Source organism: Pristis pectinata, chromosome 15 (genome assembly GCF_009764475.1).
Source record: "Pristis pectinata isolate sPriPec2 chromosome 15, sPriPec2.1.pri, whole genome shotgun sequence".
Taxonomy (NCBI): domain Eukaryota; kingdom Metazoa; phylum Chordata; class Chondrichthyes; order Rhinopristiformes; family Pristidae; genus Pristis; species Pristis pectinata.
The window spans coordinates 7,253,196-7,266,202 of NC_067419.1; positions in this window are offsets into that span (position 1 = coordinate 7,253,196).

Here is a 13,007-nt window from a genome sequence, read left to right on the forward strand (position 1 = left end):
GAAGGCAGATATGTTTATTCTGCTATAATTAAAAATAATTCCTAAATATGGGGACATGGATTAATAACTGGCAAGCAAGGTTATGACGTTAATAATTTCCCCGATTTGGTCCTGTGCTCTTTAAGTTCTACAACATGTACTGCTTGAAGCAAACGAAGATTGTGTTATAGGTGATTAGTGGCACCCACAAAGTGTGGGAGGAACTCAGCAGGTCAGGCAGCATCTGTGGAGGGAAACGAACAGTTGACGTTTCAGGCCGAGACCCTTCATCAGGACTGGAAAGGAAGAGGGCAGAAGCCAAAATAAGAAGGTGGGGGGAGGGGGAGGAGCACACGCAGGCAGGGGATGGGTGAGTCCAGGTGAGGGGGGGAGGATAGGTGGGTGGGGGGGGGGTGGGGATGAAAGAGAGTGATGTAAGAAGCTGGGAGATGATAGGTGGAAGAGGCAAAGGGCTGAAGAAGAAGGAATCCAATAGGAGAGGACAGTAGACCATGGAATAAGGAGAAGGAGGTGGGAAACCAGAGGGAGGTCATGGCCCAGTCGTGAGGGCAAGGGAGAGGAAAGAGAAGGGGTGAGGGGGCCACAGGAATGAGGGAAAACCGAAGGGTGGGGGCAGGAAGGGGAAAACAGAGGGGAGGGGTTACCGGAAGTTGGAGAAATTGATGTTGAGGCCGTCAGGTTGAAGACTCCCAAGGCGGAATATGAGGTGTTGTTCCTCCAACCTACATCTGGTCTCAACATGGCAGGAGAGGAGGCCATGGACAGACATATCCCACGGTGATAAGACTATTGAATGGTTCCTTTATATGATGAGATGGACTCTTGACCTCACAATCTACCTTGTTTGATTTTGCACCTTATTGTCTACCTGCAATGCACTTCCCTGTAGCTGTGACACTTTACTCTGCATTCTGTTATTGTTTTTACCCTGTACTACCTCAATCCACTGTGTAATGAATTGACCTGTATGAACGGTATGCGAGACAAGTTTTTCACTGTACCTCAGTACAAGTGACAATAATAAACCAATTCCAATACCAATGTCAGTGTGGGAGTCGGAAGTGGAATTGAAGTGGCTGGCCACTGGGAGGTCCTGGCTGTTGCAGCGGATGAGTCTTCTTACAGGTGATCATGTGCTTTTCTGCAACATAAGTTTGGACTGAAACCATAGTGTCATGAATGGTGCACAGCTAAGGCTTGTCTTTGTCCCATCAGCAAGTGCAGTATTAAAGAGGAAATCTCACCTTCCGATTTACATCGGCCCACGGAAGGAAATGTGACGGGGTGTGCTCGGCAGGGGTGACAAACCCACCCTTTTCTCTCTCCCCCACCCCCCCCCAAACCCCCACACCCCCGCACCCTCGCTGTGCTACTATACATAACTGTCTTGTAACGTTTTGTTGTTTGAACGATTGCTGACATGAAACCCCTGTCACGTCCCGCTCTTGAAGACAATATGTTTCCTCAGTGAGGACAATGCCGGGGTCAGCAGGCAGGAGGGACTGCAATGGTATCAGTGAATTATTGGTCTCATTGCTGTGGTCTACATGCTGGGTCACCGGTACACAGCAAGGGTTCATGACACTATCCATTACAAAGCCCTGCCTTTCCCCCAGCTGTGTAATTCTCTTTCCATTACCCACTCATGTTTTAACAAGACACTGCATTCTTTGGAACTTCCCCTGGGCACTTTCAGCACTTGGAAACAGTAAAATGGCAATAAGGGAGACTGAGCCACTGTTAGTACGCAACCCCTAATGCAGAGTTGATGGAATGATGATCAACTGTAGGAAAGGACCCACAGACATAACCCCAGGGAAGAGAATTACAAATGACAGGGTGTAAACCTCAAAAGTTTTTTTTAACTGGAATGAAGTAAGTATTTACAAGGGACAGATGTTGAAGAGTTTATGTGGGCTTGTGCTATTTTCATGGTCATTGTGAAAAAAAAGGGAATATGATTCAGCCTTTATTTTCCAAGCTGCCTGCAAGTAATACGTGTGCACTCAAGGCTGAGCTGCGTGCAGTGTTGAGGCAGCTCTGACTGAGTCCAAAGTCTGGGCACAATCTGGGGAGAAGGTCACCCCCCACCCCACCCCTTGAGAGGACGATTCTTTTCTGGTCACTTGTGTGAGGCAGCTTTAGAAGTAGGTTTGGGAAGACTTCCCAGGTAAAAACAGAATATGTGGCTGACACTAACATTGGTGGTATAGGTGGACAGTGAAGAAGGTTGTTGAGAATTACAATGGGATCTTGATCAACTGGGTAAGTTGGCTGAGGAATGGCAGATGGATTTCACATAGAACATAGAACATTACAGCACAGAACAGGCCCTTCGGCCAATGATGTTGTGCTGACATTTTATCCTTCTCTAATATCCATCTAACCCTTCCTTCCCACATAGCCCTCCATTTCTCTATCATTCATGTGGTTATCTAAGAGTCTCTTAAATGTCCCTAATATATCTGCCCCCACAACCTCTGCCGGCAGTGTGTTCCACACACCCACCACTCTCTGTGTAAAAATACTTACCCTGACATCCCCCTTATACCTTCCTCCAATCACCTTAAAATTATGCCCCCTCGTGTTAGCCATTGTCACTCTGGGAAAAAGTCTCTGACTGTCCATCGATCTATGCCTCAGATCATCTTGTACACCTCTATCAAGTCACCTCTCATCCTCCTTCTCTCCAAAGAGAAAAGCCCTAGCTCACTCAACTTATCCTCATAAGACATGCTCTCCAATCCAGGTGAATCTCCTCTGCACCCTCTTTAAAGCTTCCACATCCTTCCTATAATGAGGCGACCAGAACTGGACACAATACTCCAAGTGTGGTCTGACCAGAGTTCTACAGAGCTGCAACATCACCTCGCGGCTCTTGAACGCAATAACCAAACTAATGAAGACCAACTCACCATATGCCTTCTTAACAACCCTATAGCCCTGCGCGGTAACCTTGAGGGATATATGGATGTGGAGTTTAATCCAGATCAATGTGAGGTGTTGATTTTGGGAAGATAAACTAGGGCAGGACTTACAGAGTAAATGGTAGGGCCCTGGGGAGCATTGTGGAACACGGAGACCTAGGAGTGCAGGTACAGAGTTTCTTGAAAATGGTGATGCAGGTAGACAGGGTGGTGAAGAAGACCTCTGGCATGCTGGCCTTCATCAGTCAGGATGTTGAGTACAAGAGCTGGGACATCATGTTACAGCTGTACAAAATGTTGGTAAGGCTACATTTCGAGTACCATGTGCAGTTCTGTTCGCCCTGTTAAAGGAAGGATGTCATTAAATTGTAAAAGGTGCAAAAAAAAGATCCTAAGTATGTTGCTGGGACTTGGAAGGCTTGAGTTAAAAGGAGAGACTGGATAGGCTGGGACGTTTTCCCCTGGAGTGTGACCTTATACAGTCAAGGTTTACGAACTCATGAGGGACATCGATAAGGTGGAGGGTCATGATCTTTTTTCCAAAGTCGGGGAGTCTAAAACTCGAGGGCATAGGTTGAAGGTGATAGGGGACCTGAGAGGCAAGTTTTATACCCAGAGGATGGTGGGTATATGGAACGAGCTGCCAGAGGAAGTGGTAGAGGTGGGAACAATTAGGAAATTTAAAAGATATTTGGATAGGTTCGTGGATAGGAAAGATTTAGAGGGATATGGGCCAAAGGTAGGCAAATGGTAGCTCAGGAAGGCCCCATGGTCGGCAAGGACAAGTTGGGCTGAAGGGCTTGTTTCCCTGCTGTATGACTCAACTACTAATATGCTGCAAGTGTATCGCAGATCAGGTGGCATGTGTGGAGAAAGGTGAACGTTATCCCTCTCCACAGATGTTGTATTTCCAGCACTTGCCGTTTCTTTTCAGATTTCCACCATCTGGGGTATTTTGCCTTTGGGAAGATTACTTGCAGCTGTTCAATGGACTGATAAGGAGAAGATCTTTCTCCTTTTGGACGATGCTCCTCTGCTCACAATCAGAGCAGGATGTCTGTGGTATATTTGTATGTAAGCATGTAAGTGAGTCATGTCCACATGATGCAATCACGAAGAAGGCACGCCAGCAGCTCTACTTCATTTCAGGAGATTCAGTATGTCACCAGAGACCGTTACAAATTTCTACAGATGTATGGTGGAGAGCATTCTGACTGGTTGCATCACCACCTGGTATAGAGGCTCCAATGCGTAGGATTGCAAGGGGCCACAGAAGGTTGTAGACTCAACCAGCTCCATCACGGGCACAGCCCTCCCCACCAGAGGACATCTTCAAGAGGCGATGCCTCAAGAAGGCAGCATCCATCACTAAGGACCCTCACCAGCTGGAACATGCCCTCTTCTTGTTACTGCTATTGGTGAGGAGGTACAGGAGCCTGAAGACCCACACTCAACGATTCAGGAACAGCTTCTTCCTCTCCGTCATCAGATTTCTGAAAACTCCATGAACCCATTAACACTGCCTCATCAATTCCTTTTATTACACTATTTATTTATTTTTGTAATTTATAGTAATTTTACATCTTTGCATTCTACAATAAGTTTCACATCATATGAGTCAGAGATAATAAATCTGATTCTGATTCTGGTTTTGAGATCACCGTACATGGGACAGAAGCGCACACGTGGAGCTACTGTTATTCTGCAGCAAGGTGCTACGTGCTCACTACACGTGGCGGTGATGACGGTCAGAACAACTGCAGCATGCTCTTCAAAGCACTAACTGCACATTGCTGACTGACAGCACTGACCACGGGATCTCAAAACGTGCCTGTCGGGAAGAGAAAGTGGCTGGAGTGTTGATATTTTGCTCGGCACACAGGCATCACCAATGAAAATGGAAAGACTGTAGGACTGATAGAAACCCAACAACTGTTGAATCAAACACACATGAGAACCAATCATAATGTAGTGAAGTCTTGAGTGCAGCAGCAAAATGGGACAGATGCAGACGGAATATACAGACAGTTTAGGAGTTTAAATTCTTGACAATGTAAGTCGAGAGAATTCACATGTTCTTTTCCACTGATGACATTCTTGAAGTAGGGGATTACACTGAAAATGGGCAGGTACTAAGTACTGCTACGGGAAAGGATAATGGCAATTGAACATTGATGGAGATTGTCTCTGAGACCTATCACACGCTTCTCTAATCTTGTCATCCCACTGAAAACCGGAGATGTTTCATTCACAGAAATCAAATTGAGATCGGAGAATTATTTAAATCCAGAGCCACTTAAAATGGCAGAGTCTGGAAAAAAGAGCCAGAGATATGATTGACACATTAAACAATACATTCAGATATTACAAGTTTGGTGAAGCCTTAAACTGTGCGTTATGGTATAGATTAAGCTTAACTGACAAATAGATTCAGTCCAAATTGTCAAGTGCGTTAGATTCTTGCTCTTGACTTAGCTTTCGAGATTGTAACTGATGGAAATGGCAGCAAAATATGCCAATAAATTATGTCCAAACAATGGGCACGAAGTTGGTAACATGGAAGCAAAATTTCTTTTCCTGAATTAAGACCAACACCATGATCAGCAATAGCTTGTCCTGGTCCAACCACATAGATGCCACGGCCAAGAAAGTTCACCAGTGCCTCTACTTCCTCAGGAGGCTAAAGAAATTTGGCATGTCCCCTTTGACACTCACCAACTTTTATTGATGCGCCATAGAAAGCGTCTGATCTGGATGCATCACAGCTTGGTACGGCAACTACTCTGCCCGGGATCGCAAGAAACTGCAGAGAGTTGTGGACACAGCCCAGCACATCACGGAAACCAGCCTCCTCTCCATGGACTCTGTCTATACCTGTGGTGAAGCAGCCAGCATAATCAAAGACCACACCCACCTGTGTCATTCTCTCTTCTCCCCTCTCCCATCAGGCAGAAGATACAGGAGCCTGAGGGCACATATCAGCAGGCTCAAGGACAGCTTCTATCTCACTGTGATAAGACTATTGAATGGTTCCCTTAATAGATGAGATGGACTCTTGACCTCACAATCTACCTTATAACCTTGCACCTTATTGTCTACCTGCAATGTACTTCCATGTAGCTGTGACACTTTGCTCTGTATTCTGTTATTTTTACCCTGTACTACCTCAATGCACTGTGTAATAAATTGATCTGTACGAACGGTATGCAAGACAAGTTTTTCACTGTACCTCAGTACAAGTGACAATGATAAACAAATAGCAATACCAATACCAAATCATACAAGTTTTTGCTACGGATCTGCCGGTCATTCAAAATACTAGTGTGTCAGAGGAAGCATTGACATGTAAATCCGAACTCTGACACAACTGAGCAAAGCAGTGCTACCAACAAACCCTTCACAGAGGGAAAATCAGTCCAACAGGGAAATATGGGGAATGAGTTTGCATGAAGTTGAAGCTGAGTCACACAGAGCAGAACTGGACTTGTATCTGTGCTACTGGTGGAAGTGACAGGAAGCAGCAAGATTTCAACAGCAACGTGAAAATAAACGACCGGTCAGTAGAAATGAATATATGTAGATACATGTGGAGAAGATATGTGTAGAGGGAAATTCAGGCGTCTGAGGCGGAAAGTACAGTTGGTCTGAAGATACAGTCTGGTGAAGTACAATGCTTCATGTTTTGATGGCCAATGATCACAATTGACAGTAGTTGTAGCCGTCTATAGAGAGTAATTAACATTACCAGGTAAGGACTAGGTAAGAAAAGTAACGATTCATTGGAAAGATGTGCTTAGTGTCAATGCAGATGCCACAAGACCATGCATGGAAACACCATTACATGCACATGAAGAGATCTTTAAGGGTGCTTATGTTGGCGCTACAGGATACAGGTGCACAGACACGTCAAGCCCAATGCTAAACAGTATGCTGTAAACTTCAATCAGTGCCATAGTCATCAAAAGGTCAGGTGGAAGAAGAGTTGTACAAGTGAGAGAAGATTGTATTCCTGGTGGAAAAGAGCCAAAGTGCCTGGGCAACTCCAAGCGTATTGGTATTGGTTTATTATTGTCACTTGTACGGAGGTACAGTGAAAAACTGGTCTTGCATACCGTTTGTACAGATCAATTCATTGTGCATCAATTCACAGTGCATTGAGGTAGTACAGAGTGCATTGAGGTAGTACAGGGTAAAAATAACAGAATACAGAGTAAAGTGTCACAGCTACAGGGAAGTGCATTGCAGGTAGACAATAAGGTGCAAAGTCGTAACAAGGTGGATTGTGAGGTCAAGAGTTCATCTCATTGTATAAGGGAACCGTTCAATAGTCTTATCACCATGGGATAGAAGCTGTCCTTGAGCCTGGTGGTATGTGCCCTCAGGCTCCTGTATCATCTGCCTGATGGGAGAGGGGAGAAGAGAGAATGACCTGGGTGGGTGGGGTCTTTGATTATGCTGGCTGCTTCACCAAGGCAGCGAGAAGTGTAACAGAGTCCATGGAGGGGAGGCTGGTTTCTGTGATGTGCTGGGCTGTGTCCATAACTCTCTGCAGTTTCTTGCTGTCCTGGGCAGAGCAGTTGCAGTACCATCCAGATCAGATGCTTTCTATGGTGCATCGATAAAAGTTGGTGAGGGTTGGTGGGGACATGCCAAATTTCTTTAGCCTCCTGAGGAAGTAGAGGCACTGGTAAACTTTCTTGGCCGTGGTGTCTACGTGGTTGGACCAGGACAGGCTATTGGTGACGTTCACTCCTAGGAACTTGAAGCTCTCAACCCTCTCGACCTGAGCACCATTGATGTAGACAGGTGTATGTACACCGCCCCCTTTCCTGAAGTCAATGACCAGCTCTTTTGTTTTGCTGACATAGAGGGAAAGGTTGTTGTCCTGACACCATGTCACTAAGCTCTCTATCTCCTTCCTAAACTCCGACTTGTCATTATTTGAGATACAGCCTACTAGGGTGCAGTATCTAAGGCTGGTAAGATTATGTAGTAAATATAAAGTGACCCTCGACCAGCTGATGGATGTTATCATCTCAAGGACCTTCAGGATAGTTGGTGGGAGCCAAGTTCTCCACACGTGTACACTTAGTTATATGTAGAGGAAGGGAATCAGTGACACCTCATCATAGATACACATTATGTTGTACCTGTATACCAGTATAGCCCAATGGAGGTAAGTCATCCCTGAAAATCTTCCTGTCGACAGTGGACAAGATACTGAAGGGCACAGATCCTTGACTATGTAATCAGGATGTCTCCCTCATTGTCACAACTACTTAGGAAGGCAATCTTCTTGTTTTAAAAAAGGTTCTCAAAAGACCACATCACCATAACTTGAAATTTAAACAAAGTAAGTGTGTTTATGTCCTACCAGGTGGTGGATTCTGTCCTGCCAATATGACCCCACTGCGTGGTAACACTCTTCCAAAGCATTCATCCAGGCATTGCATAAGATTCTGATGTAGACAGCGAGAACATGATCTTTGCCTTACAGCTAGTGGACGATGACTTTCCAGTGACAGCTGCAGAAATTACTGAGGCAACACCGAAAGGTACTCTTCCAAAATGAATTTATTAGCATTCTCTCAAAGGTCGGAGCAATCCAAATGAATCCAAATGTGGATATTCAACCATTTTACACAGATGAAAATTGCCCACTGATTAAGGATGTCTGAACTGGGGCATAAAATTCACAATGTACTGACATGACGAATCTTGGATGAATGACATTCAGAATATATAAGCATTTAATATGAAGTCTGTTGCCAGAAGCTTTGTATTGTCAAAGATCTAAAGGACTCAGTATCACTGTAGAAAGTCTGAGAAGAATTCAGAATGAACGGACCAAGGACACCTTGACGGACATGGAGGTGTTCAATATGACCATTTCACAGAGCTGATCACCACCTTGTGCCCATCACAGATCACTGCCTATCACCACATTGTGCCCACCCCGCCTCCCCTCTTTCGTTCACCCATCACTGCTCTGCTTTTCCCTCTTTTATATATCGGGCTTCCCCTTTTCCTATCTTCAGTCCTGAAGAAGGTTCCTGACCCGAAACGTTGACCGCCTGCCTTTCTCCATAGATGCTGCCCGGCCTGCTGAGTCCCTCCAGCATCATCGTGTTTTTCAGTCCATGTTGATTGTTGCCAGAAAGGCAAATGACTTTATTGATGCCTCTGGTGAGTAGATTGAAGTCAGATGTGTAGGATCACCCACGTTTTTGCAGCCACGGTGCACCTGGAGTTGGTGCCAGATAAGGAAACTCAGTCATTTCATATCAGTTTGAATGACTCACGAGTATCAAGGATTCATTAATCTGCCCACACCATTCAGCTTCTAGTGGTGCAGCTGAAATGACTGCAAACATCCTTAAGAAAGCCTCCGAGAGACTGGATTTCTCAGGCTGTTTGAGTCAAACCATGACTTGTGTAAACAGGTTCTCCTGCAGAGGATGGCTGGTTTCTGCTTGACTCACACTGGAGACCAGTACAAGTACTGAGGCCGTCGCTTCAGTGTAGTTGAAAAACACGATGATGCTGGAGGGACTCAGCAGGCCGGGCAGCATCCGTGGAAGAAAGCAGGCCGTCAGCGTTTCGGGTCAGGACCCTTCTTCAGGACTGAAGACAGGAAAAGGAGGGAAAAGCAGAGCAGTGATAGGTGGACTAAAGAGGGGAGGTGGGGTAGGCACAGGGTGGTGATAAGTAGATGCAGGTTAGTGACAGGCAGGTGTGGGGGAGGAGGGGAGAGCAGATCCACTGGGGGATGGGTCAAAGCTAAGGAGAGAGGGAAAAAAAGAAAAAAAAGGGTAGAAAAAAGAGAGATTGGTGAGGAAAGGGAAGAGGAGAAGAAGGATGGTGGGGAGGGGTGGTGTGGGGAAACTTAAAGTGGGAGACTTCAATGTTCATGCCTCAGTGTAGTACCGTAAATCTGCTACACATCACTGCGGCCCCCACAAGATAGGACCTTTATCTCCCCCCAATTCCCATTCCTTCTTTCCCCAAAGTGACCAATATCAAGAAAGTTATATGAAAAAAAATGATGGCATTGTGTGAGTCAAAACACTGGGACATACAGCAACTTTTTTTAAATAATACTCTATTTCCGTCGTCCATCTTCCAAAATGTGGTCAGTTCCGTACTTAATTCCCAAAGTGGATGCCACAACTTCAAAACCGACGGGATATGGGCTTGCACCTTCCACCATCTTAGGATGTCTGAGAGTGCATTATGGGTAATGAAATACCAGAGAGGTGTAGTGACTCTGGTAAGGTAGGACATGTGCCCAAAGCAGGCTCTCTCAAACAGCAAAGTGATGACACCGGGAAATTGCAAAGTTCCTGAAAACTGCTCTTCCTGTAAACCACCAATTTGGAGCAACGTCCTCTGTCACTGAGTCCTCCAGCACCATCACCGTATCCAGGGAGGACTGGAAGATCATAGCAAACCCTTCACCCTCTATCCCCACCTCCCACAGCCACCAAAAGGTGGATCTCATCCACACCTGTCCACTCATTTAATTTAAACATTGCTTGACTCTGGTATCTCCTCTTGATCCTTCCAACTCAAGGTCTTTTCTTGCAGCCATGGTAATTTCTTTAATCAATATTGTCTTTCCCCCTCCTTCCCTCTCCTTCTTGATTTCATCCAACAACTCATGAACGCCCCTGTTTCAGAAATAGCTGGAATATCGTAATTGCACGTGTCTATCCATGTCTTCAACTCAACTCAAGAAACATCGACTGTCTCCTTCCCTCTACAGATGCTGCCTGACCCGCTGAGTCCCTCCAGCAGCACGTCTTTTTCCTCCAACTCATCTGCCTTGTTCACTGTACTCTTTACATTACGAAGCACTTCCAGACCTTCCTTTTTCCTATTTTCCAAACTTTGTTGCTGAATTTTCCATATCCTTCTATTCATTTTCTTCCCCAATTTCTAACCTTGATTTCTTTTCAAATCTATGCCTGACTTCTAACTCCATCTACAAGTTTGCAGATGATACCACCGTTGTAGGCCATAGCGATGAGTCGGAGTACAGGAAGGAGATGGAGAGCTTAGTGACAGGGTGTCATGACAACAACCTTTCCCTCAGTGTCAACAAAACAAAAGAGCTGGTCATTGACTTCAGGAAAGGGGGCGGTGTACACGCACCTGTCTACATCAATGGTGCTGAGGTTGAGAGGGTTGAGAGCTTCAAGTTCCTTGGAATGAACATCACCAATAGCCTATCCTGCTCCAACCACGTAGATGCCATGGCCAAGAAAGCTCACCAGCGCCTCTACTTCCTCAGGAGGCTAAAGAAATTTGGTTTGTCCCCTTTGACACTCACCAACTTTTATCGATGCATCATAGAAAGCATCCTAGCTGGATGCATCACGGCTTGGTATGGCAACTGCTCTGCCCAGGACTGCAAGAAACTGTAAAGAGTTGTGGACACAGCCCAGAGCATCACAGACACCAGCCTCCCCTCCATGAACTCTGTCTTTACCTCTCGCTGCTTTGGTGAAGCAGCCAGCACACTCAAAGACTCCACCCACCCAGGTCATTCTCCCTTCTCTCCTCTTCCATTGGGTAGAAGATACAGGACCCTGAAGGCACATACCAGCAGATATAAGGTCAGCTTCTATCCACTGTGATAAGACTATTGAACAGTTCCCTTATATGATGAGATGGACTATGACCTCATGATCTACCTTGTTGTGACCTTGCACCTTATTGCACTGCACTTTCTCTGTAGCTGTGACACTTTACTCTGTACTGTTATTGTTTTTACCTGTACTACCTCAATGCACTCTGTACTAACCCAATGCAACTGCACTGTGTAATGAATTGACCTGTACGATGGGTATGCAAGACAAGTTTTTCACTGTACCTCGGAACAAGTGACAACAATAAATGAATACTAATGCCAATACTTGCTATCCCTGTGCCAAAGTAATTCAAAATTTCTCCAACGGCACCAACAAATCTACCAGTGAGGACCTTGGTCCCTCCCCTGGCCTGTACTAGTGTCACCTTCCCCAAAACGTCCCAAGGAATCTTGTTCCTTCCCTCCCACACTTTCTCCCCAACCTTGCAATCACTTGAGCTATCCCCCTATTTCTACACTCACTGGGAGGTGACACCACAAGTCATCTGAAGGTTACCATCTTTGAGGTCCTGCATCTGCAGCTCTCCAGAATCATTAAATCTTCCTGCAGGACCTCTGCCCTTTCTCTTCCTGGATCGTTGTTGCCAATTTCCCACCAAACTCCTGAGACTATTTGCTGGCTAACCATTCCATTTCCCCATATGCCTCCAACCCTGACTAACCAGTTCCTCAATCAATTCTGCCCAATTCCCAGCTTCCAACGAGCCAATTCCTTACCTAAATTCCCAAAGCAGTTTTCTGGTTTTCAGTTTTCTAACAGTTTGCAAACATTTTAATGACTGCTAAAGTCATGGAAATGGTACACTCCTGCATGTTACATCCCACCATCCCACACCTTAGCACGTCAACACTGTTTGGATTCACACAAGCTGGATGGCAAACAAGCTTTGAGATTTTGTATTTCCACAGTTACAAAGAACCTTAGAGCATTGGCACAAATTGCAACACTGATTTCATTCAAGATCAGGCCCAATATATATGTTCTATGGAATACTTTTGTCAGCCATTATATTTTGGATATCTGCTCAAATTGGTATTAGTATTGGTTTATTATTATCATTTGTACCAAGGTACAGTGAAAAACTTGTCTTGCATACCGATCATACAGGTCAATTCATTACACAGTGCAGTTACATTGAGTTAGTACAGAGTGCATTGAGGTAGTACAGGTAAGAACAATAACAGTACAGTGTAAAGTGTCACAGCTACAGGGAAGTGCATTGCAGGTAGACAATAAGGTGCAAGGCCACAACAAGGTAGATTGTGAGGTCAAGAGTCCATCTCATTGTCTAGGTAACCGTTCAATAGTCTCACCACAGTGGGATAGAAGTTGTCCTTGAGCCTGGTGGTATGTGCCCATCAGGCACATGTGACAAAAAATGTTACAAAACAAATTTGCAAAGTTTAACCCAAAATGAAATTATGTA